Genomic DNA, 27,679 nt, shown 5'->3' on the forward strand with positions numbered 1-27,679 from the left:
GCATTATTGGGTTTAAATTTTATAAATTTTGTATATATAATTGGCCCTTGAAAAATGCAGCAGTTAACTGTGCCAAGCCCCCAAGCAGTTGAAAATCCATCTATAAATTTGGATCCCAATAACTTAACTATGAAAAGCCTACTGTTCACCGGAAGTCTTACTGATAACATATATAGTTGATTAACACGTATTTTGTAAGTTGTGTATTTTGTATTGTATTTATGCAATAAAGCAAGCTTGAGAAAAGAATGTAGTAAGAAAATCATAAGGAGGAGAAAATACATTTATAGCAGTGTACTGTGTTTATCAATACTGTATGTTTATGTCTGTTTAGAAGATGAATCCTTATCAGTACCCGAGTCAATATTGCCTTATATGGTATAAAACACTATAAATAGTATACATACTACTAACACTAGACATGAAAAATGAAAAGATAATGTGTAGAGGAAGTTCACAAATACTTATAGGTATATGAAGTTTATGCATCAATAATGAAGAAACAGCAATATGATTGCTTTACAGTTGCTTAGTGTAGTCAATTGGATTTCTTCACGTAGCTTGCCTATAGACTAATGAGTGAATTATAAACTTTGTATGGCATACAGAATTACAGTTATATTTGTCATACACTATCAAAAATACATTTTAAAATAAACATTTACCTGTGATAATAGACTCACAGCTTCTCCAATTATGAGAAAGACATACTATATGATAATCTAATTCTTTGGAGACAAAGATATAAAAAGTAAGAAAACTAACACATTATTAATTTTATATTATATATCACTTTCCTGATGCCTATGTAAATATATACTAATATCTACATGCATTTTATACACTCATGACATCTAAATTAAATAATATTTTAAAATATTTCTAGGCCATGTGGCTCATCTGTGAATTTTCTCAAACTGTTGCAAATCTATAAAAAAGTTTTCAGTATACTTTTTGAAGAAAAATGTATAAATGGACCCATGCAATTCAAACCTGTGCTATTCAAGAGTCAATGAGCTAATATATGTATTATATATAGTATATTTATTGTACATAAATATAATTCTATTTTTAATATTTAATATAATATATATAAAATAATAGTACCAAAACGAGGGGAAACGGACTGGAGATCTATGGAATTAAACTTCTTATTTTTACAAGAATTAATTCAGTATAAATTTGAGGTTGACTCTGATTAGTTAAGATATATATTGTAAGCCATACAACACCCACTAAGAATAAAGAAAACTTAAAAAATAAATTTTAATAAATTACGGAAAAAAATGAAACGTTATACTAGAGAATATCCACTTAATAAAAAGAAGGCAATAGAAGAGAAATAGAGCAACAGAAATGCCATGAAACATGTAGAAAACAAACAAACAAAAAGTGTTAGATGTAAATCCAACCTTTTCAGCAATATTAAATGTTCATGGATTAAACAACTCAACTGAAGACAAAAATAGATTGGATAACTGGCCCTCCTCCCATTAAAAAAAGAAATCCAACATTATGCTATCTGTAAGAGACATATTTTACATTAAAAGTACTAATAGGTTGAAAGTAAGATAATGGAAAATGATATGCCATACAATCAGTAATTATAAAGGAGAGCTAGAGTGGCCAGGTAAATATTGAAATAAAACAGATTTTAAAACAAAAAGTTACTAAAGATAAAGAAGCATATCTCTAAACGGTAAAAGGATCAATCTGCCAAGAAGATACAACGTTTGTAAATCTACATATATCTATAAGAAGAACTCCAGAATCCATGAAGGAAAAATGGGCATAATTGAAGGGAATAATAGATAACTTAACAATAACAAAGATTTTAATATTTCTCTTTCATTAATGGAAGGAAACAACTAGGTAGAAGATCAACAAAAGTAAGACTTGAGCAGCACCATAAAATAGCTAGACTTCACAGGAATCTATCAAACACTCTACTCAACAGCAGCAGAATGTATATTCTTACCAAGCACACAAGGAGCCTCTCCAAGACAGGTTGTATGCTAGGCTATAAAAAAACTAACAATAATTTTTAAAGAATTGAAATATAAAATATGTCCCTTGACCATAATGCAGTTACAAATAGAAATTCTTTAAAACATGTGTCATTTGGTAAATTCATAAATATGAAGAAATTAAAAGACACACTATTAAATAACCAATGTGCCAAAAAAAGAAATCACAAAGGAAATAAGAAAATACTTTGAAGTAAATGAAAATAAAACATATGAAATCATATTGGATGAAGCAAAAGCAGCATTCAGAGGCCTATTTTTAGCTGTAAATGTCTGTATTCAAAAAGAAGAAAGATGTCAAATCAGTAACACTCTTACTTAAAAAAAAAAAACAAGAAAAAGAAGAGGAAACTAAGCCCAAAGATAGTAATACTAATGCATAAAGTGGAAATAAATATTGATAAAGAATATTAGCAGATCTTTAGTTCAGTTGACCAAGGGAAACAAGAGAGAGAAATGAGGTGAAATTCTTAAAATTAAGCTGAAGATAGGGGCATAGGTACGAACTTTACAGAAATTATAAAGATCATTAGGGAATGCTGCTGACAACAGTACGTATGCAAAAAACGAGATAATAGTTGAAATGGACAAATTCTATAAAGAAATGAATTAAGGAAAATTATTCAAAAACAACTAGAAAATATAGATAGATCTATAGCAAGTAAAGAAATTAAATTCATAATTAAAAGTTTCTCACAAAGAAAAATCCAGAATTAGAAGGCTTTACTGTTGAATTCTACCAGACTTTCAAAGAATAATACCAATCTTTTACCAAATCATCTAAAAAAAATAAGATAGGGAATATTTCCCAACTCACTCTATGGAGTCAGAAATTCTCTAATACTAAAAACAGACAATAATGTCTCAGGAAAAAAAAAGCTGGACTCTAAGATTTTTTATGCATACAGACATGAAATTTCTCAGTGAAAGACTAGCAAACTGACATATCAACATATAAAAAGGATTATACACTATGACCAACTGGGATTTGGAAGGCACATATCTTGATTTCAAAACTTACAATAAAGCTCCAATAATCAAGACACTGCTGTACTGACATAAACATAATATACATATTTAAGAATATAATTGAGAGTCTATAAATAAACTCTTACATTTATGGCTAATAATTTTAACAAGAATCTCAAGACAATTTATTTGGGGAAAGTGCAGTCTTTGCAACAGTGGTGCTGAGACAAGTCAATGTTCACATGGAAAAGAACGATGTTTGATCTCTATCTCACACTATGCATAAAAAAGTATCTCAAAATGAATCATAAACTCACATATAATAGATAAATCCCATGAAGCTATTAGAAGAAAATATGGGCATAAATATTTATTGGCTTGCAGTAGTCACAAAATCTTAGATAATCACATCAAAAATACAGGTGACAAATGAACATTTTACTGTGTCCAACTTAAAATTTTTACTTTGCTGAAAATACTGTAAGTAAGTGAAAAGACAACCTGTAGAATTAGAGAATATATTTGAATACCATTTTTCGGATAAGAGACTTGTGTCCAGAATATATAAAGAATCCATACAACTCATAAACAAAGAGAAAATTAACTCAATTTAAGAAGATACAAAGCATTTGAGTACACAGTTCTTCAAAGAAGATATTCAAATGGCCAGTAACACAAGCAAAACTGTTCAACGTCATTAGTCATAGGAAAATTCAATCAAATTACAATGAGACATCACTTCACTAGGATGCGGACAAAAGGTACTAGGAAGCGCTGACAACGAATTGGAGAAATCAGAGCTTTTATGCTCTGTTACTGGGAATGTACAATGGTGAAGCCACTTCGGAAAACAGTGTAACAGTTCTTCAAGATGTTAAACAGGGTTACCACATGATGCATGAATTCCACTACTAGGTGTATATCCAAGATAAATAAAAATATGTGTCTAAAAATATTGTACATAAATATTCATAAGAGCCTTTTTCACAGTAATCAAAAAATGAAAACAGCCTAAATGCCCACCAACTGGTGAGTGGATTAAAAAAATGCGTCATGTACATACAACAATGCTGAATAATATTCTGAATAACATTCAGCAGTAGAAAGGGGCAAAACTGATACATGCAGCAACCTGGACAGAACTTGGTAGAGCTATGCTAAGTGAAAAAAGCAAATCCATAGAAACAGAGGGTTGATGGTTGCTAAGGACTTGGAGAGAGGAAAGTAGAGAAAGGGCAATGAGTGACTGCGAATGTTTTCTTTTTCTGAAAACAAAATTGCTCTAAAATTAGATTGTGCTGATGGTTGTGCAACCCTGTAATATATTTAAAAATCATTAAATTGTGTGTTTTAAATGGGTGAATTGTATGGTGTATTATTTACTTCAACAACACTTAAACATTCACATCATGTTATGCTTTTGCTTCAAATTTTTCAATAACATCTTATTTTATTAAAAGTAAAATCAAAGTGCTTACATTTCTCAGTAGGACCCCCCATAATATGGTCTCAGTGTTACCTTCTCTGTCGTCGTCTGCCGTTACTCCCCTTGCTTGCTCAGCTTTGCTCACCACCTTGCAGGTTCTCAACGTGCCAGCCTACTCTTGTTTCGGGGACAACGGGCTTGCTGCTTTCCCCACCTAGGACATTATGTTCCCCAGATACCGTGCGCCCTTTAGAGAGCACTTCTGAGCTCAACCTGCATCTTTGCTCAGCAAAGCCGTCATGAGACCGGCTGAATTTAAAGCTCCCTCCGCTAAGATTCTCATCTCCTTTTCTATGTCTTTTTTTTTTTTTCATGTTGTTTATTATGGTTAGGCCTCCTCTGTTTGTTTTGTGTTTTACTAACTTCATTCACTAAAATATAAATTCAAAAAAGACACGATGCCATCTGTTTTGTCCACTGTGGTTCCTCCAACACTTAGAAGAGTAGATTATTACATGGTAGGCATAAAATAAGTATTTGCTTAATATATTATTTACACTATATGGCAAATACCTTTAATTTTATAACTCAAGAAATGTAACCTCGTAGAGCTTAAAGATTTTGCATGAAAAGAAAAGTATTTAACCTTTTTAAAATGAGTATTTGAAATATATTGTATTTAAAAAGTCACACAACATATTTTCCCAGTGGAAGTTAAGGCATGAACATCTAGTAAGTCATATCAAATGTGTAAAGTAAGGTTCAAGTAATTGACTTTTGTAGCAAATACAAATTATAATTTATTCTCATATCGCAGGTCTGACATCATCATTTAATTTTTGGCTGCCATTTCTGGAAATATCTGCTCTGGGTTGAAGAGATTTAATCAGTTTGGGCCTGACCACAGCGACATCAGGGGCTGACGGTCCGAAAGAGAGGATGATAGGAATAAGCCTTTTCCTCCACAGACCGCTAGAGTAACCAGAGGAATAGTGCTTGGCCTCACTGATATTGCAGGTAATGTGGTTCAAAGATTTGTTGGGGGACCCATGAGGGACTGGCATCATGGGTGGTGTGGATGCTGTATATTGCCTCTCTTGTGAATATTTTGGATTTTTGTGCACATGCTACAGGATAGAAATCTTTCAGAAGTGTTTTGACAAGCTGTTTTGAAGACATCAATGTAATGTATTATTTAGGATTTTAATTTAGGTTCTCTAACTTATGTAATGTGTATAGAAAGAATTATATGTATCTGGGCTATTAAGCTATAGATCTCTTTTTTTTTTAAGGCATTTCTTATCATGTAGAAAGAAATCTATTCGTAGGCTTGGAATTAACTTAGAGTCAAATAAAACTGATCATTTTACCCTCTTCACTTATTTTCCTGCCAGTAGCATTAAATTTTAGTGATAGTGTATTGAATAATGTTGGTTAAAAGAAAATTGAATTGACCCCCAAGAAAGAATTAATGAGGTATTTTGTCAAGAACTAGTTCTAAGAATTGAAGTATGTCCCAGTTAAATTCCCAGATTTTAAATTAACTTAAAATTTTCTAGGAGTCTTCAGAAAGATGTTGTCGGCTATTTTTCATCGCGGTTATGAGCGAACACACAGTGCGCAGTGCTCAGTGCCCTGTAGCCTGCGGCTGACAGAGGCTAAAAACCAACCTCAGAGGAGGACTAGGGTGTTTCATTTTTGTAGCTCCTTCCATCCTGGAATCTAAGTGGTTTGCAAACACTGCCCTGAGCATAAACTCAGTGAAGTGTAGCCATTTGTGAGGTAGAACATGGCTACTGTTTTGTGCCAGCATCCCCCACACATGAGCCACCCTGTTAACCACCAACAAAAGGGTATTTGCCTGTCTGACAGCTGGGGAGAGAGCACGTCTCAAAGTCGCACTGCCTGAGACTCTCTGCTGTCTTTCACTATGAATTTTTTGGTTGGATGTTTGCCAACTTATAACTGATTGTACTTACAGACCTCGCTTGCATTAGTCTTCCTTCTTACAGATTGCACTTACACAGCAAAGTATATGTTATTATGGTTATTATATAGCTTTATGATTGGATTCATTTCTGTATGTAATTAAAAACTAAAGAAGATTATTGTACAAATCGGGGGGAAATATCTGCGTTTTGGAAAAGGGGAACCTCTCATTTTGGGGGAAGGTTAATTCTGTGTACTGTATCTGTTAAATTTAAGAACTAAATTTGTGAAATACCTTATACTATGGTTCTGTTGCCACAGTGTTTGTTCCTTCAAGACTGCTATCAGTTATTCCTTTGAAAATGGTATCCATTTGATTTACTGACTCATGCTTATTAGCTATGGTGATAAGTTAAATAGATGAAAATAAAGTACTATATAATATTATGCAAAATTTATTAAAAGTCTTGAGGTTTATAAGCAGAAGAGGTATCATCTTGGAATTACAGGGGGGAAAGTGAAATTGAGGCATAGAAAATAGAGGCAGTTTTTAATGAAGAATTTGAGGATATAGAAGGACTTATTAAACTTGAAGTCTGATTTCCACAAGTCATGGCAAAAAGATTTAGGAAGAAGAAAAGCAGTTGGAGAATAAATTAGGAAGAGGAAGCACAGGGCAGTATGGGGGTGAAGACATAGGAGAAGGACAAGTGGTGGACAGATCGGTGATGAAGAGGGTATCAGGGACATGAGACACAGTGATGGGTGTAGACGGCTACCGGACTGCCAAGAGACAATCATTTCTAGCGGTTTCCAGTAGATTCTTCTCAGACTTCAGTCATTGCCAACATGTGTTGCGTTTCTGAGGGAGTTATACTTTCTGACAGTTTTCTGGAAGGAGTCAAGAGGTCTGGGTTGACTGATGCCTTGAGGGCACTTATGTTACAGTCTCCCGAAGAGGTGAGCACTTAGAGGTCTGGCTTCGGTGTGCTGGCGCTGGGGAGTCGAGGCCCTGGGAGTCGGTGGCTGCTTGTATGAGTTTTGGTAGTTTGTGTGTGTTTCAAAGAATTGATTCATCTGTGTTATCAAATGTTTGGCTGTAGAGTTGTTCACATTATTCCTTTACTGTCCTTTTATTGTCTATGGAATCAGTAGTCATGACCCGTTATTAATTTGTACCTTCTCTTTCTCTCTCTCTCTCTCTGTCTCCAACTCTGACTCTTGTCTCTGTCTTTGACCGTCTCGATCTCTCTCCCTCTCCCTGTCTCTTGTCTCTCTCTCTTTCTTTGGTTAACCTGGCTAGAGGTTTGCCAGCTTTTGGTTTTGTTAATTTTCTCTATTGTTTTCCTCTTTTCAATTTCATTGATCTCTGCTCTAATTATTTTTTCTTCTGCTTGCACTGAGTTTAAATTGCTCTTCTTCCTCAGTTTCCTAAAGCAGAAATTTAGATTAGTGATGTTTCTTCTCTTCTAATGTATTTGTTCGATATTATACATTTTCTCTAAGCTCTGTTTTTGCTGTATCCTCGTTTTGATAGATTGTATTTTTATTTGCTTAAGATATTTTAAACTTTTTTTGAGACTTCTTTTTTGATCCATGTGTTATTTAGAAGTATGTTGTTGAATCTCCAAATGTTTTGAGTTTTTCCAACTGTCTTTCTATTATTGATTTCTAGTTTAATCCCATTGTAATCTAAGAATAAGCTTGATATGATTTGTATTCTTATAAATTTGTTAACGTATGTTTTATGGCCCAGAATGTAGTCTATCATAGCGAATGTTTTGTATTAGCTTGAGAAGAGTGTAAATTTTCATGCTGTTGGATGGACTGTTTTATAAATGTCAGTTAGATGAAGCTGATTGTTAGTGCTGGTCAGGTCAGCTTACTGATTTTCTGCTTGCTTGATGTGTCGATTAATGAAAAAGCTGTTGAAATCTCCAAATATACTGGAAGATCTGTGGATTTTGAATTCCTTACAGTTCTATCAATTTTAGCACCACATATTTTGATACTCTCTTGTTAAGTGTGTAGACACAAAGGATTGTTATGTCTTCTTAGAGAATTAACCCCTTTATCATTATGCCAATCTTGGTATCTCATGATTTCCCTTATTCTGAAGTCTGCTTTGTCTGAAATAAGGCTACTGCAGCTTTCTTTTCCTTAGTGTTAGCGTGGTATTTCTCTATCCCTTGATGTTCAACCCATGTCTTTATATATAAAAGGTGTTAACTGTAGAAAACATATAGTTGAGTCTTGGTTTTTCATTCATTCTGACAATGTCTTTTAGTTGGTACATTTAGACCATTCACATTTAAAGTGATTATTGATATAGTTGGTGTCTTTGTTTTCTGTTCTTTGTGCTTCCCAGCCCCTTTCTCTTTCCCATGGTTTTAGCCTGTAAATTATACTTAAAACATTTTTTAAGTAATTGCTCTAGAGTTTTCAATACACATTTTAAACTAATCTAAGTTCACCTTCATATGATACTGTATTGCTTCTTGCTTCCTCTGTAGTTGTTAAAATATTTAATGAAAGAATGTTCTCAGTTCATTCCTCCTGCCCCTGATGGCACCACTGTCATTTATTTCACTTATTTGTATGCTATAATCACTCAGTACATTGTTGCTTTTATGAAATAATTGTATTTTAGGTTAATTAAGAATAAGAAAAATGATTTTATTTTATCTTTACTGGTTCCTTCTCTGATATGCTTCCTTTCTTTACATAGAACTGAGTTTCTGACCTTTATCATTTCCTTCTCCTTGAAGAATCTCTTTTAACATTTCTTCTAGGGCAGGTCTTCTAGCTATGAGTTTTCTCCGTTTTTGTTTATCTGAGAAAGTCTTTATTTCTTCTTATTCATGAAAGATAATTTTACATATAGCATTTTAGATTGGCCCTTTTTTTTTCTTTCAACACTTTAAATATTTCACTCCATTATTTTCTTAATTGCATGGTTTCTGATGAGAAATTATCTATAATTCTTAACCCTTGTTCCTCTATAGATAGGGTATTCCTTCCCTCCTTTTGGCTTCCACCCCTTGCCTTTGCTCCAGATTTTCTCTTTGTGTTTTGTTTTGTGCAGTCCAAATTCTAAATACATGACGTTCCTAAGTGTAGATGTTCCGGTATTTATCCTACTTGATACTCTCTGAGATTCTTGGATCTGTGGTTTGGTGTCTTAATTTTGTCAGTTTCTTGGCTATTATTACTTCAGACATTTCTTAAGTTCCATTTGCTCATCTCCTTCTGGTATTCCGGTTCCATGTATGATACACCATTCAGAATCGTCCCATAATTCTTTGATGTTTTGTTTTCTTTTTTCTCTTTGCATTTCAGTTTTGGAAGTTTGCATTGTCTTATATTTAAGCTCAGTGATTCTTTCCTAGGTTGTGTCCAGTCAACTGATGAGCCTCAGTGACGTTCTTTATTTCTGTTATAGTATATTTTTGATATCTTGTATTTCCTTTTATTATTCTTTAAGGTGTCCATCTCTTTGTGTATGTTACCCACCTGCTCTTTCATGTTGTCTACCTTTTCCATTAGAGTCATTGAAATATTAATCACAGTTAGTGTAAATTCCTGGTCTGATCATTCTAAAATCTGTCTCATATTTGAATGTGGTTCTAATGCTTATTTTTTTGTTGAAGACTAGACATGATGTATCAAGCAATATGCATTCAAATAAATAGGTCTTCAGTGTGAAGTGTTACATTAATTTGACCAGGAATTGGTTTATGTTTAATGTTTGCTGAAGCTTTAGATGTTAGAGACATCAGATTCCTCTATAGTGTGCCTGTTTTCTCTTTCCTCCCTTGTGTTTTTGACCATCACAGAGAGCTCTTCCTTAGTTGAAGTTTGTGTCTTGCAGCTCTTTCAGATGTAATCTACTGCTATTATACTGGAGCCTTATTGATGTGTCTAAAGCATGGAAGAGGGGGAACAGTCTATATTCTTATGATTAAGTCATAGCCTTTTAGTGTGTATGTGTCCCTAGGCTGTGACCTTCACAGGTATTTCTTGTCTTTTCCCACTTAAGTGAGACAGGATGGCTAGAAGGGGCTGGAGTTTGGAACTGCCCTTCTCCCATGTGATAGAAGACTCTAACCAGGCTTTGTTCTTGGAGAGTATGCCCTTTTATGAATAATGCTCGGGTGTATTTTACAGTGGTTACTTTCTCCCTCCCCATGGCCAGAGCTGTGAGGGGATTTTTCTTGACTCTTTACCATGAGGATCTTGTAGGTTCCTAAAGGTAAAGCCCATGAAAGTATGTCCAAAGGCCCTCTCCCCTAGGAGTCTCTCACTCTCAAACTAGACCACACTCAGCCTCCAGCAGTACATCAAAATTACCATTTAAATATTTCTACTATTTACTGACTCTAGTGTCTTTTGGTTCAAGTAAGCAGATTTTGGTTATGACTCTGGATCCACCTGTCTCTCCAGATTTCAGGGTAGCAATTTGCTACACAAACTTAATTCTCTGTTGTGTTCAAGAAAAGTCATTGATTTTCAGTTTGTCCAGCTTCTTTCTTACTGTAAGGACAGATGGGATGACTTCTGAGCTCTCTACATGAAACCAAAAGTCCTAGTACTTCTTTTGTATTTTAAGGTCTTCGGTTTTCTCATTTTCCCCTCTCAGATTTTCACCACATTGATCAGAACTGGTGCAAAATTGTCATGTTAGGAGCAAAGATAAAATCATAATTTTTACTTTAGACAGTACTGAGAAAGGGGTATGTAAACTGATAGGTGTTCGGGTTGGTAGACAGACAGATTTACGAAAAAATGTTATCTTTCTTTCTTATGAGTCCTGGACAACTTCTAAGTGTCACTGACTGAAGAGTATTGGGACACATTGGTTTAGATCAAAAATTGGCCAACTTTTCCTTAAAGAGTCAAATAGAAAATATTTTAGGTTTTGCAAGTCAGACTGTCTCTGCTATCACAGTGCAAAAGCAGTCATTAATAATACTTACGCAAGTGAGTATGACTATATTTCAACAAAAGTTTATTTATAAATACAGGCTATGAGCTGCATTTGACCTGGGGGCCACAGTTTACCAACTCCTGGTCTAGATCAGTGGGATGTAATTTTTATTGTATAGCTCTTGTCTAGTACTGATTACCAAGAGATGCTGGCTATGTTTTATTTGCATACATTTCATTACATTCAGATATTAACCCATGTTTTGTTGATGGATGTTTTAATGTGTTGGTAGAAGGGTTCTACAATTTTTAAGCTTTAAGAGGCACCATCAAGGCTCAATTTATGAAAGTAAAAACTACCTCAAAGTTGCCTTGAAATGTGATTCATATTCATTCAGAATAATCTGAAAAGTTCTCAGCAATTGTGTAGCATGTTAAGTTTTAAAATAAGTCTATTTTTATTACTTTACTTAATCATTTAGGCATGACAGGTATTATAATGGTGGATGACAGAGGCGTGGCCCAAGATCGGTGATGTGACTTCCAGGGCAGAGCTCTTTTAACATAATATATTGTACCACTCATGTCAACTGGAGGTCGAGTCAATAGGTTAAATATTAGCTTTGTTCAGAGGCCAATTTGGGTGTGTTACTCTTAATGAGAAAAGAGGGATTATGCTCATTGTTTCAAATAATTCTGTACTGAGCACTATTGCAAAGCATTTAGGAAGACACACAGAAATAGATGTACAAGTTACTGAAATAAATCAGAAAAGCGATTTTGCATAAAATTATAGAATAATTAAACTGACAGGGATCTTAGAGACTGTTTAATTCAACAGGCAAACAACCTGAGATCCAGAGGGGCTAAGTGACTTAGGATCCAGTGTAATTAATAACAAAATACTGTGCAATATATGTAAGTTAAACCATCATGCTGTATGACTTAAACTTGTCCAGTGATGTATGTCAGTTATTTCTCAGTAAAACTGGAGGAAAAAAAAAAAGCATAGTACTGGAAGGTCATAATGGTAGTAAGCTAGAGCCAGACTGGGAGAGTCAACTGTGAAATTTTGAGGAATTTTTGTGAGCATGTTGTTGAATACATTCATGAATAAAAATTACATGTAAACTCCAATTATATTAAAAACAAAGATTTATATAAGCAAAATGCATCACTTACTAATTATTTTACCGTGTATTTCTGTTCTCTGTGCTCTCGCTACGTATAGTGGTGTCCTCCACAACTCAGTTCAGTAAAGTGACATGAATAGCTTGAAAATGGCCACAGAGGAGTATCTGCACTACATAAAATGACAAATGTTACAGACAACACTCTCTTCCCTACCCCTGACATGCTGGAGCTGGTTGATTAATATTTACCTGCATGTGATTAGTCATGACTTCTGTGTTACATACTTGTCTGTTTATGTGCCTGGCTTTGCTGCAAGACTGTGAGTTCCTTGAGGTTGGAATTTTTATCCTTAGTACCCAGCACAATGCTTGGCTTACAGTTGACAGACAAATGTTTTTAGAATGAATGAGTGGGCTTTATATTCATGCAGTCCTTGATTCAAACCCTGGCTCTATGTTACTTTGTGTTTTGACCATTATGTATTAGTAAAATGAGGATAATAATACCCGTCTCGCATGACTTTTGTGAAGATTAACATGTGTCTGGTACATAGTAGGTGTAAAAAAGCAGTCAGAAGGAGACTAAATGCTATTAGGGTCCAGACATACTACATGCAGGGTTTTGTATTAAGTGTTTAACCGCAAATTGGATGAGAATCAAGAATGTGGCACTGTTATTTGTGTATGTGTACACACTTCTCCTTCCCACACAAAATAATGGCAAATATATGCCATAATATTAAAAGGAATATGATATATAAGAGGCAGGAAGCAATTCCTCTGTTACATTTGGCTGTGTTCAGGCTCTTAGTACAGTATCATGCCCAGTTTTACTTTGCTCATTTTAAATAGGATGTCAAAAAGCTGTATGTAGCATGCCCTGGGACGAACCAGCAATTATGATCGAAGGGAGAGAAAATAGGTCCTTTGAGGCAAGTTTAAGGAATTGAGATGGTTTCTTCTGGAGAGGAGATGGTAAAGGAGTCACATAGCTCTTCAAGTACATGAAGGGTTATTATAAGGAGGACACTCTCACGCTGTTCTCCAGATGCACTGAGGACCGAAAGAGGAAGTTGACTTGTTTCATTTAAAGGAAACTGTGGCAAACACTGAAACGGACTATCAAGGGATGTCATGGAATCTCCATTTTTGAAAATATTTAAAAAGAGAGCAGAGCCGATGGTTATTTATTGGAAAGTTTAAATGTTTGACCTCCTGAAAGTGACAGGCAGACTTGTGGACCTTACAGTTTTTTTCCACCTTTGTGATATGACCCACCTTTTCTTATATTTATTGTAACTTACCGAACATGTCCCAGACATTCCATTGGGAAGCCACTTACAGAGAGATAAAGTTATTATTTAGCTTGCATTGTATTTTAATTGCTGGATTTATCTTAAATGAAAATATTTAGTGTTATCTGTCTGCTAAGAACTAAACTGAAGTCAGATACAAACAGTCCACGTTTGTATTTTGACACTCTGCTAGACGACTAGTAGTATGTATTGCTTAAGCACATTTGGTATTAATATTTTTTCAAGTATTGTGTTCCAAATATTCTGTAACTCTTTTGTGACAGGGAATCCTCTTGGTAAATGACACTACAATTATCAAAGCTTTGAGAACTTAGAAGATTGGTATCCTGTCGTGAAGAAAGTGAGTTAGGAGTCAGAAACTCAGCCTCTGGTTGCCTCGCTGGGAAATAAAAGTAAGTTATCAAAGTTTATTTACCTATAGTAAAGTTTATTTGCCTATCTTATAGTTTTTATTCCTAAAAAAAATTCATGTTTGGAAACATAAATAGATACCACTTTCCTGGAGTGAGCAAGTTGCTTGAGGAGAAAATTTCTAAAGATGCGCAGGCTTTTCAATAACAGTTGACGCTTGACGCTAGAATAGGGGAGGAATGGGGGTTGGGATTTGCTTTCATTTTTTTTTTTTAGAGTATAATCTTACTACCATCTGGAGCACTTGTGCATAATTATATACATTATGTTATGTGTTTGTGCTATCCTGTGAGGCAGCCACCATTGGTCCCTGTCTAAGACAGGATGTCAGACTAGATGGGCTATTGAACTATACTGGTGATGCCATTCTTAGGTTTTAAAATCAAACATTTATATAAGTTATATAAATTTACGTGAAAAATGAATACAGTGTTATGTTTAAGAATTCACAGCATGAAAGTCAAAAGAACTTTTTTGCTTTTGGCTTAGCCCTAACCCCTTTCTCATATTTATAATACTCTCTTTCAGAATGAGATCATATAACAGAGTTTGCAGTGACACAGGATGTTTTATATATATAAATATATAATTAAGTGATTATAGATGAACATTTTCCTGGATATTATTTACCATAATGTCAGTGGCCCAATTTCATGTAATCAATACGATCATGTAGTGTTGTGTTTCTTACTTTCTTTCTTTAATTTCTTACTTTTCTTACTTTACTTACTTACTTTCTTACAATTTGTGTTTCCAACTTGATGTTACATTAGTATACTAGTATGCATTCATTTTCTTTTTGAGGGATATAATTATATTAAAAGGCAAAGACTTCACATACTGGTTAAAGGCAAAGCAAAAGAAACATTGTGGAAAAACATTTGAAATTAGATTATGATGATCATTATCTATACAGAGTCATCTTCTGCCTAAATATGCTTTTAAAAATTCATCATTGTGTACTATTCTTTGCAACTTAAATAGAAAGCATATGTTGAAAAGAAACATGTGTAGGCTGTGAAAATATTGGCAGCAATAGCCAACTTTTAGCCCAAAGTTGAGCAAAAGGATGAGATAGAAACTTTCTATACAAAGAGTGTGTGTGTGTGAATTTGTTACACAATACGAGCTTATAATGAGTAAGTTATAAAATCGTTTGCTTTTTATTAAAATACAGCAAACTCTCAGAAATTGGGTTGAGTCTTAGATAAAGATGAATTATGGGTTTATTTTTATGAAAATTATGTAGTATTACAGCTAAATACACAGATCAACTAGAGAAGGTAAAAGATACAGCCAGCAGAGGAGGCGACTTGCTTTAATGAAAGAGAATTGGTAATTAGTAAATTAATTATTTCAGTATTAATACTTAAAAGCATGTAATACATTTGACCCTTGAATAACACAGGAGTTAGGGGCAAGTTTCCTTCCCACAATCAAAAATCTGTGTATAACTTACAGTCAGTCCTCGTAAACCCAGTTCCTCTTTATCCACGATTCTGTAGCCGTGGGCCGGATCAGTTTGGGGTCATGTACTGCTGCAGTGTCACTATTGAAAAGATCATCACGTAAGTGGACCTGCGCAGTTCTAACCCGTGTTGTTCAAGGGTCAGCTGTGATTACAACAGATTTATTTAGTTACTTCTATACTCTACTCTAAAGGCTATAAAGTGCTAGTCAGTGTTCTTAGTTGGTGCTATTTAAGGTTTTAAATGAAGCACCACGTTGTGGTTAACATCACTGGGCCTTAACTTTAGACAGACTTTGCTTACAAGCCCAAGCAGGGTGATAGCTGACAAGTTACTTTATGCCCTTAAGCCTCAATCTCTTCATTTGAAAATAAGGATAATAGTTTCTGTCTGATAAAGTTGCTTTAAAGATTAAATGAACTATTACATGCAAAATACTTAGTATGTGGTCTTATACACCATAAGTGCTCAATAAACTATTAGTTATTATTAATCATAATAGCCTTTTAAAAGCACTGACTATAGCTTCAGTTTGAAAGGTCCCAGATTACAAATTAGTAGAGCTGAACTAGTTATTTTACAAAAGTAGCCTGAAGGGAATGGTTCCTAGAGAATTCCTTTGTCTCGGTCTTATTCCTTATTTATTTATTTATTTATTTAGTTAGTTATTTAGTTAGTTAGTTAGTTATTTGCCATGGGAAGGGCAATTCATTCAGCAAATATTCTTGAGTGCCAGCTATGTATATTCAGTTAGCCATTGTCAATTTGTGCACAGGTTGAACCAAAAGGAGTGCTTAAGGAGTAATTGGGACCTGCTAACCTAAGTCTTTCTTTTATTCTTTTTCTCTACCATCTTCAAGTTTTCTGAAATTTTAGCTTTCTTTGGCTTTGTCTGGTTGTTGGGATTAATAAATACAATTATGTTCAAATCTCCACGGAAGGCCCTACTTTTCCCTGGCGAGGTTAAAAGAAAAATTCCTGGTAGGTAATTTTCAAGACGGGAAAGAGTGTAGGTCGTCTACTTACTCTATGTTTCAGGGAAGTTCTGTTGAAGTTTGATGAGATCTGTAGCCCAAGTGCAATGCGATGTCTGACAGGCTACGGTCCTGGCTTCCTGGCCGTGAGGGTCTTGCTCCCCCCGCAGTGGGCCCCTCTCACTTGATCAGAGCCTGCCCTGCAGCGCCTGTGGGTTTTCACCTTATGTCCACTTACTATGGGCTTATTACGGGGTGGACCTGACCACAGCCTGACACGCTGTCATCATCTCTCATGTGAGCTATGGCACTAGCTTCCTAACTGCTCCTCCTGCTCCGAGCTTTGCTCTCCTACAATCCAGTTCCTAGATGGTAAGTCATATTGTACGACTTCTACTCTTAAAATCCTCTAGTGCTTTCTCATTCTATTTAGAATAAGATCCAAACTCCTTATCCAAGTTTATCAAGCACTAGGTGATCTGGCTCCTACCTTCCTCTCAGATCTCATGTTCTACTAAATGCTCTATTGTCCATAATGTATGTAAGGCACATTTGTCTTTTTTTCTATTCCTAAAACATTCCAAGTTAATTTGGAATTTAGGGTTTCTTCTGCTCAAAATGGTTTTCCCTCCAGTCTTACTCAGCTGGCTCTATTTTGTCATCTGGGCAAATGTTATCTTCTCAGAGTTGGGGTCCTTGACCACTCAAATCTAAATAAGTCATCAAGTCCCTTTCTGTCAGGATGTTCTGTTTCAGATATCTTCATAGTCTCATTGTCGTCTGATACTGTTTTTTGTTTCTTGTACGTCTTTCCCCACTAAAATCTAAGCTCTGTGAAAGCTAAGGACCTCTTCGCTTAGAGCAGTGCCTGAAAGAATGACTACTGAATGAATGAATAAAAGCCTTTTTATGAAGACTGTTGAAATTAGAAGTGTTTATGGTCTGGGATGTGTTATTCAGGGAAAACGGTTTTCTTAATGAGGAAAAATACATGTGTAGATACAGGGAACCTATTAGATGGCCTTTGGGCCCTACTGGCCTACTGAATTCCACGCTGGTGAATGGTGTCAGAGTTTCTTAGGAAACACATCAAAGATATTTTATGCTGGATGATGTTTGAGATTAACTGTTATAGATTTTATGTCACGATTTTAGGTTAAATAAATCTAAGAAAGTTCAGAATTTTGCTTCATTTTCTTACCTTGTGACTTTTATAATTGTAGAAACCTATACTTTCAACTTTTTATTTACAAAATTTTAATTTCTGTTTAATTTAAAAAATCATAATCTTTAGTCGAATATCATTTTAATTTTTCTTTTAGTGTTTCACAGAAGGTTCAAATTAAAATGAAGTGAACATTCAGGAATATTAATTTTTAAAGGTTAATTTTATATTCAACCCGTGTTTTATAACCACATGGTGCTTTAATTTGTCATTGTGCTATTTTCTGTCTTTAAGCTGTTACGTTTTCCTACTATCTGACCCATCACCTAGTTTCTCCCCTGACTGGCTAACGTTCTCAGCTGGATAGGTTGTAAACAGAAATCAACAGGGTTGCACGGGAGCTGCCCGCTTCCTGATTTGTAGCCTCTAAGTTCGTGGAGGTTGTCAGTAACTTGCATGGGGAGTAGGAATTATCACGCTCCAGTGTAGAGTGTATGGATGAATGATTTCTCCTCTTAAAGGTATTAAACAGATCCTTTCCCAAATAAAGACTAATAACTCGGATTTTTAAACAATCTTCAGGACAGATGAGGGCATGGAGAAGAGTGCGCCAGCGCTAATGAGCAGTGTCGAGTGTGTGTTCTCTTTAACAGGGACTGACTGTTCCTGGAGTGCCATCTCTGCCCAGGAAGTGATGTTTCACACTGTTACGTTCAAAGGTTACATTCTAATGTGCCCTGTTAGTTGTGTTCCCTGAACTCAGAGGAAATGGAGTAGGAAAACAAGTAAATTTTAAGTTGAAACTTTTACTGATGTCCTCAGTAAAACTATCACAAGCCTTTTAAAGACTATTCTTTATTCTTAGTAACAGAGGAGCATGAGATGCTTGTATGTCCAGCTCCCAGATCGTCATGGAAATTTACATGGAAGCACTTGCCTACACTGTGCCTCTTCTGAGTCTTCAAAAATTCTTATTTCATCTGGAGAGTGGACATGTGACATGTAGGTAACATTTACTTTAATTCCCTCTTGGAAGGATTCACATCAGCTTCTATAAAATCTATCATCTACAATATTATAACAAAGTGAACGAGTGAGTCCTAATACCAATTTGCTTAAGAGAGGTTACAGTTTATAAAGCATAAGCAAAGACTTGCAGATTTGAAAAGTTCGTTCTGTTTATACATTCTAAATTAAAATATTCTACCCTTTACCCGTTTGTTTTAATACGTTAGCTCTTTATGTTCTGGAAATAGTAAACCAAATATCAGATCCAAGCGTCTTTTTCAGATTGACCTAATATTTGTTTCTGTTGCTTCATTTTCCCCTTCCCCCCACCCCTTTGCATGTAAATTTGCCAAATAGAGCTGTGACTATTTCCTTACTGGTGGATGCTGATAGCGTCTTACTCTGATGCTGATAGTGTCAGTGCTCCTTATACTTGGAGAGTGTTTAATATATACACTTAAAGCTCTTTTTGTGTGTGATGCTTCACACACCTATCATGCTTTAAGAATATCTTGCTAGTATTTCAAGTTTAATTGGCTGAGTAGTTTCCTCAAATTAAATGCATAAGCTTGCACTCAGACTGGTGTTGTGACTGACACTGGGGAAGAAAATGTCAAACGAGTGCTTTTTTTCACAATACTAATCAAAAACCATTTTTCACCTGATGGCTGTTGCAGTGATGTTACTGTGTCACTTCAGGGTTACTTTTTTTAGATGACCTACTTCAAACCATTTTGACAGTATTACAGTTTACTTAGCTTGAGAAGTATTATGGCTTTTGTGGTTTTGTTTTGTTTGTTTTGGAGGAATTGTGCAAGCATTTCAGTCATAGCAATCTGTTTATATGATTTCAGTCTGTCTTTTCATTGTCTTGATAGAGAAGGTTTATTAAATGATAAAGAAAGCATAATCCACCTTTTGTTTCTTTTATGATGAATCTCTGATTTTAAATTTTAGAAGAAATTAATTATTAAATATTAATATTAAATTGAATGCTAAATAAAATAACACAGCTATCAGGTTTTTTTGTGAAAAGATTTGAAATTTTCATTAATGTAATTTAAGCCCCTTAAATAGTTTATTTTAATTTCTGTTTGCAGTGATTGTGGAATAAATCCAATATTAGATTGAAAGAACACTACAGTGGGGATCAGAAAACTTTGTCCTGCTACTGTCATTTTACCTAGCTACCTCAGCAATTTATTCAAGCAATTGATATGATCCTCGTGTATCAAATGAGGGCAATCTGAACTGGGCAATCGTAAGCCCCTTCTATTCCTAAAACATGATGACCCAAACTATGTTTAGTTATAGTTGTGCTTCATTGAACATATTTATTGCCATGCAATTTTAAGAGAGTTTTTCATTTTAGCTTTATGTGTAATTGAAATTCTGTCTAATCTTCAGAGATGGTTTCTTAGGCTCACTTTATCATTCATTTGTTAGATTATTTGGAGCCCATTTTCTATGTTCCCTTTTCTCCGCATCCTTGCCAACATTTACTTGTAGACTTTTTTGGTAATGGCCATTCTGACCAGTGATAGCTCATTGCGGTTTTGATTTGCATTTCCTTGATGATTAGCAGTGTTGAACATCTTTTCATGTGTCTTCTTCGGAAAAATGTCTATTTTGGTCTTCTGCCCATTTTTAAATCAGATCTTTGCTTTTTTGATATTGAGTTGTATGAGCTGATTATGTATTTTGGCTATTAATCCTTTTATTGGTCTTATCATTTGAAAATATCTTGCATTCAGTGTTTGTTTTGTTTTGTGTTTTTGTTTTTGTCTGTGGTTTCCTTTGCTGTGCAAAAACTTTTAAGGTTAATTAGGTACCATTTGTTTATTTTTGCTTTTATTTCCTTTGATGTAGGAGACAAACCCCTCAAAATACTGTTGTGATTTATGTCAAAAAGTGTTCTGCCTATGTTTTCTTCTAGGAGTTTTATGGTTTCAGGTCTTACATTTAGGTCTTTAATCCATTTTGAGTTTATCTTTGTGTGCGGTGTGAGAAAATGTTCTAATTTCATCTGTTATAGTTTTTCCAGTGCCACTTATTGAAGAGACTGTTCTCTCCACTGTATATTCTTGCTGCATTTGTCATAGATTAACTGACCACAGGTGTATGGGTTTATTTGGGGGCTCTCTCTTCTGTTCCATTGATCTAGGTGTCTTTTTTTGGTGCCAATACCATGCTGTTTTGATTACTGTAGCTTTGTAGTATAATTTGAAGTCAGGGAGCATGATAAAAATAGCATTTTTTTTAACTTAAATTTGTTCTTGACTTCAGAATTTAGTTACTTTTCCTTTTCTGTGACATTATTTTCTAAAATACCAGATGAATGTCTAGTTTTGCAGTATAAATAAAGCAATTCAGCAAGCATTTTCTTTGTTTGCTTTCTTATGTCATGTCTTACTCATTTATTTCATTCATTCAACAAATATTCATTAAGCACCTACCTACCTAGGTATTTCACTAGAAAAATTTAGGCAATAAATAAGTAAACATGTAATATGTTAAATAGTGATGTGTTGTATAGACAGATTAAGCAGGAAAGGAGAAAAGGGAAGTCTGAGAGAAGAGTGTTAAGAATTTAGATATAAAAGGGAAAGTCTGAGAAGACATCTTTTGAGCTGAGACATAAAGGAGATGAGAGAAAGTGCCACACAGATATCTGGAAGAAGAGTTATTCGAGTAGGGGGGGAAGAGCAGGTGCAAAGGCCTCCATCTAGTATTTAGAAATATATGAAACCACGAGGAGTCATGCGTGTGTTTTTGTGTAGTGAGAGAGAGGGAGAGGGAGCGTGTTCGTAACTGTGTGTGCAGCTGCATGTGGGGAACAGTGACTAAATGAATAGTGTCGGAGCTGAAAATATAAAGAGAGAAGGATCTAGGAAGAGGAGAGAACAGGAAAGACTCTGTAGGCCATCGTAAGGGCTTTGACTTTTACTCTGCGTGAGATGTGAAGCCACCAAGGGATCTGAGCAGAGTGAAGTGACTTAACTTGAAGGGATCACTGCAGTTCCTGTTTTGAGAATATATCATAGTAGGTAAAGTGGAAGCAAGGTAAACAAACAGGACACTTTTGGCACTCTGGGTGAGAAATAATGGTGATGTGATCCATGGTGATAATAGTGAAGTGGTGAGAAGTGGCTGGATATATTTTGAAGGTGGGGGTGATGGATTTTCTCATAGGGTGGTTGTACAGTAGAGATGAGAAGAAGCAAGATAATGCCAGGAGTTTTGGTCTCAGCATCTGGAAGGCTGACACTCAGTTTACTGAGAGGTCAGGAAGGGTGTGGGAAGAACAGATTGTGGATAAGTGTCAAAGTTTGGTTTTGGACATGTTCGGTTTGAGATACTAAGCCTCTATGTGGAGATGTCTAGTAGGAAGTTGGATATAGGAGTTTATAATTCAGGGGCAAGATGAAGTCTAGAGATAAAAGTCTGGCAGTCAACCGCCTATTGCTAATATTTAGGTCTTTGAGACTGAGTGAGCTTTACATAGGAATGAGTATAAGAAGAGAAGAAAGAGGTCCAAAGATTAATCCTTGGGTTACAGCCACGTTTTAAAGTTTGGGGAAGTGAAGAGAGATCAGCAGAGGAATTAAAATATGGCCAGTGGCGGAAAATTAGGAAAGTGAAGTATCCTGGAAGCCGAATGTATAGGAGTTTTAAGGAGAAGGGTGTGATCAGCAGAGGTGTCTGAGAATGGTTAGATTAAGCAGTACAGAGGCAACTGGTGGTGACCTCGGTGAGTGGGCTCACCGAAGTGCTGGGGGTGAAAGCTGAATAGAATGAGTTCAAGGGAGAAGGTGAATTGTAGATAATGAATAGAGGCAACATGTATACATGATGCTGCTGAACAAGGGAGTCCATAAGTGGGGTAGCAGCTGGAGGGAATCTGAGTCAGAGCTCTTGGTGTTTTTAAAGGAGAGTATTGCAGTGTGCTTTATGTTAACTGGAAAAGAGAGAGAGAGACATGGGATGGGTGGGTGTTGTGCAAACCCCTGATGATGTGTAAGATGCATGTCTTTTTAAATGTTTTGAACTGGTTCTGTTTTTAGACATAATTTTGAATGAGTCATCTCCATTCTTCACTCTTTAGTTTATTGTATTGCTTCTAATTAAGTGAAAAGGTGGAACCTGGGGTGGGGTCTATGAGAACTTCCCCAATTCCTAAACTCCTTAGAGGGTTGAGGGGAATAAACAAGTAGAAAAGGACCAGGACAGAATACTGGATAGTTTCTCACTTGATTTTAGTATTTACTAGCAATTTTTTGCTTTTTAAATTGTCTGATTCTTCCAGAAAATTCACCCTTTTTAAAGCAAAGTGCTTCGTTTTGTTTTTGATGTTGATTTGGAATCATGTGGGTGTGCTGTAAGTGCAGCTCCATGCAGGCAGGGACTGGCTGCCTTGGCCGCTGCTGTCTCTCTAGCACCAAGCTCGGTCCCTGGCACACAGAAGGTGCTCAATAAATCCTTGTTACTAGTAACCAGAAGGTTATTAATTCTCTACTCAGGAAAAGATGGAACTGTGGAAGTTTTGAGATAATAAAGTGAAAATAATTTTTTGAAGCTTCTGTAATACTCTGAGGCCAGGTTTTTCATCTGGGAAAGGAATCTAATAGCAGCCTCACGTGGTGCTCATGAGTTACTGCCACATAAGATCATGTAAAAAGCCTTTCATATTGCACACGTATTTATTGTGAGAACTAAACTTTTAGCCCTGATCTCTTAATTTTTATTCAAAATTTTAATTTTAAAAAGATGAGAAGTTGCATTTCCCCTATAGGTATTTATTTCATGGTGTATTCTAGCACTCTAATATTTTTCATGTAGAGACAGAAACACAAACTTCTAAGTAAGACCACTTAGATTCAGATATGGGCTCACTTATTTAAATGTATGACCTCGTTCAGGTGCTCAGCCACTTTGTACCTTAGTTTTGCCATCTGTAAAATGGGAATAATCATAGTACCTACCTTATAAGGAGGTTGTTACAGGAATTAAATGCATATAAAATTCCTAGAACCATGCGTGGTACATAATAGGTGCTATATGTGTTAGTTGATGTTATTATATTTCCCACTCTGTCTCCGAATCCTGTCTTCTAGTTATGGGTAGTGAGAGGAGCGACTGCTAAGTCTATGTATGTTTCAAATTTAAGGATTTAAAGATTGAAAACATTAAAAGTTTTGTGAAATATCTTTAGAATACCTAAATAATGATTAAATTTTGGGTTATAATTATTTGGAAGCCAACCTTCACTTGCAGTTTAGAAGTATATTTCTCTGGGAAATATTTAAATTCAATTAATTGATGGAGGTAATTTAATTTTGATATTCAGTCTGAGTGGTGTACAGTTGCCATGAATTTTTATCTCAAGTTTATTTTGCTATGTAGACATGTGTCTAGTGAAAAAAAGATGCTGCATAAATCATCATTTGAGTTTGAATGTGCTTCTCTTTTTGGCTGAGGTATAAATGTTATTTCTGGCTGTGTCCTTCATACTTAGCTCTTCTTACAACAAATGGAAAGGGCTTAATTGTACCTAAGGGAATACTTAATCCACAGTGGACGTATGTGGACAGAAGCCGAGTCTAGTAAATGAAATAAAGTTATAAATGGTAAACCTGTGAATGCTTACAAAGTCTGGCAGCTATAAAAGATAGCGTATAGTTTCAGATTAGTAAATTCTGTGTGCAGCACAATAAGAATAATTCTTTTCTTGGCACATTTGTGTTGTATATGTATATGTAAATTAAATTAAAAGGCGTACTCTGAACTATGTATAGAGTGTATTTGTCTTTTTTATTGTTCATAAGCTTTGTGATGTGGTTTTGATGTCAACAATAGAAGCTGAAGATCTCACATTTTTGGAAAGTTGCTTCTCTTTGATTGGGGACAGTTAATCAGCATTAACCCAGAACAGCGCCTGGGCTTTGGGATTTGAGCATTCTGTGCGGTTGCACTGCTCCAGCAAAAGGTTAAGTATTAACGGAAAATGGCCACAGCCCTTTTACTTAGAGAAAACATGTTACTTGTAAGTTTTCTTTTGATTTTACTTTTACAGTTACATTGAATGTCTTCATTCATTTAGCCATCCGTAAAGCAAATACTGCTGCGTGTGCGGTGGGTACTAAGCCTTCTAAGGACTGCTTGTGTGGCATGCCACAGATCATTAACTGCAAGTAACCACCTGACTTGAGGGAAGCCTGGAAGCATCATTATAGTGAAATAAGCTTTTATTTAGGTGTCACTGCAGTACACTGATTTATTGAAATGTCACCAACTGCTACTGGGAAAATATATTCTCCTTATTATTCAGGGAATGGAAAGATTAACCACTATATACTGTAAAAGAGATATATTTCTAACAGTGGAAAAAATAAGAATAAATATTAGTGTGGTCAGTATTTTGCTAATAATCACTCTTTTAGAATTAATTAGGTGATTAATTAGGCTAAATTAGGTGATTCCTTTAGGATGCTTTCAAATCTGTGTGTGATTCTATATATGTGTTAAATTAAGGGCATGTTCTGAGTTCTCTCTAATTTGAAAAACCTTAAACGTAAGCAGCATAGAACGACAATAGCAGACTTACTATAAATGTTTAACATAGTCAATTCAGAAAGTAGTCAGTTCTTTCTGTGAGCACATGGCTGCTTCCAGGCACATATAAGTAAATCCAGCCTCTTTGAAACTTGTTGTGGAAGCAAGATTGACATAGTGGACAAAAAGCACAAAAGAAAGACGACCTATGTGCTACTGCATCAATGGGAGGGAGAAACTGTCAGCTAAGGATTAAGAGGAATGTGTGACTCCAACTGAGTCTTTGCAAAGTTAGTAGGGTTTGGATATATAAATTCAAAGACTGAATTTCAAGCAAAATGTAGCATTTTGAGGTGAAGTATTTTTAGAGAGAAGTTGACAGAAATCTTGAGTCCTTTTTAAGTATTTGATTCATTAGAGTCTGTACCATCTATTCACTATTTTTTAAAGCAACATAAGCTGTTGTGTGAATTTAGATTTTATTTGTGCTTTATCAGGTAAATTATAATAAGATAGTAAAAATTATATAATAGCACTTGGGCACATTGGTGCTGTTTTTTTTTTTTTTCTTTTCTTTCTGTTGTGCTTAGGTGGATAGATTGCTGTTTCTCTTGGGCCAATACTGAGTTCTTTAAATATGGTAATAAAATGACGTCCCTTTTATACAGCATCTGTCATGTGCCAGGCTTCATGCTAAGTGACCTCCTTTTGCAAGAATGAGAACACTGAGTCTCAGAGAGTGACTTGCCAGTTGTTAAACAGCTAGTAGGAGACAGATCCAGATTTGAACCCAGCTGCTTTCTGCCAAAGCACCTCCACTTCTTTTCATCTTGTTATAGATAAGTCTTAAGACAATTCAAGGATAACTTTCTATTTGGAATTTAATGTTAGCTTTTTTTTTTTTGGAGTTAAAAAAATCTCTTAATAACTCGTTTTAAATTTTCTTGAAATTTGAGCTCTGCTCCCATATTTTGGTGTTTGTTTCCATGCTGAGATGATCTAAATAACAGAAAAATATTAGAGCTGTATTAGCTTGCGAGGGCTACCGAAACAAGGTGCCTCAGACTTGGTGGTTTAAACTATGGAAATTCATTTTCTCGCCTTTCTAGAGGCTAGAAGTCTGGGATCAAGGGGCCTGCAGAGTTGATTCGTGGATGCCTGCCTTCTCCCTTCGTCTTCACACGGTCTTTCCTTCGTGATCAATCTGAATCTCCTCTTAGGACACCCTTCACACCGGATTAGGGCCCATCCATATGGCCTCGATTTGACCTTAATTGCTTCTTTGAAGGTAATTACTGTCTTCAAGTAAAGTCACATTTTGAGCAAGTAGGGGTTAGAACTTCAACATATAAATTTGAGGTTGGCAGGGTTGACACAGTTCAGCCTAGAGCAGAACCATTATGGTTTAAGACATCAGAAGTAAATCTCAAAGAGTCATTGAAGTTAGAACTAGAATAATCTAGAAATCTTCTAATTTTTTAATTTACTAATGAAGAAACAGAAATAAGAGCTCTTTTGAATACATTATGAAACTCAGTGGGAATTAAATTTGTAGACCATCTTTAAATATTTACTATATAAAAATGTGGATTACTGTGTGTCAGATAATATACTTGAATGTTTTTTTTTGTCATTGGAAGCAGGAAATACACATACTATGCAAATTAAGGAAGAATGCTTCTAAAAGTAAATGACGTCCTTATTTCTGTTCTCTTCTAGTACTTCTAAAGTTACAATGGAAGCCAAAGGAAGAGTGAAAGTGAGTTGATTTACACAAATAGAATATCATGGATGACTTTTAGAACCACATGGGCTGTACGTTGGAGATACTGTGGGTTCTGTTCCAGACCACCACAATAAAACGAGTCATACAAATTTTTTAGTTTCCCAGTGCATATAAAAGTTATGTTTATACTACACTGTAGTCTGTTAAGTGTGCAATAGTATTACGTCTAAAAAAAAGTACATACCTTAATTAAAATATTTTATTGTTAAAAATGCTAATTATCATCTGAGCCTTCAGGAAGTCACAACTTTTTGCTACTGGAAGACCTTGCCTCATAGCTGATGGCTGCTGACTAATCAGAGTGGTGGTTGCTGAAGGTTGGGGTGTCTGTGGCAATTTCTTAAAATAAGACGAGAATGAAGTTTGCCTCATTGATTGACTCTTCTTTTCAGAAAGGATCTCTCTGTTGCATGCAATGCTGTTTGACAGGATTTTACCAACAGTAGAACTTCTTTCCTCAGCCATAAACAAAGAATGAAATACTGTCATTTGCAGCAACGTGGATGGAGAATATTATGCTTAGTGAAATAAGTCAGACAGAGAAAGACAAATAAATACTATATGATATCACTTACATAGGGAGGGAAT

General features: G+C 35.3%; 1 protein-coding gene and 1 long non-coding RNA gene across 2 annotated transcripts in view; one reads left to right on the forward strand and one right to left on the reverse strand.

Annotated features, from left to right (window-relative positions):
- LOC140685452 (uncharacterized) overlaps window positions 1-27,679 on the reverse strand; it is a 165,823-nt gene that overhangs the window by 101,386 nt on the left and 36,758 nt on the right. The window lies entirely within an intron of this gene.
- Window positions 5,264-27,107, forward strand: LOC140687658 (uncharacterized). Its single transcript, XR_012062075.1, has 5 exons — window positions 5,264-5,439; window positions 13,990-14,118; window positions 18,611-18,747; window positions 26,415-26,593; window positions 27,025-27,107. It is a non-coding gene; the product is annotated as an uncharacterized lncRNA (long non-coding RNA).

This window comes from Vicugna pacos, chromosome 20, assembly GCF_048564905.1.
Source record: "Vicugna pacos chromosome 20, VicPac4, whole genome shotgun sequence".
Classification (NCBI taxonomy): Eukaryota; Metazoa; Chordata; class Mammalia; order Artiodactyla; family Camelidae; genus Vicugna; species Vicugna pacos.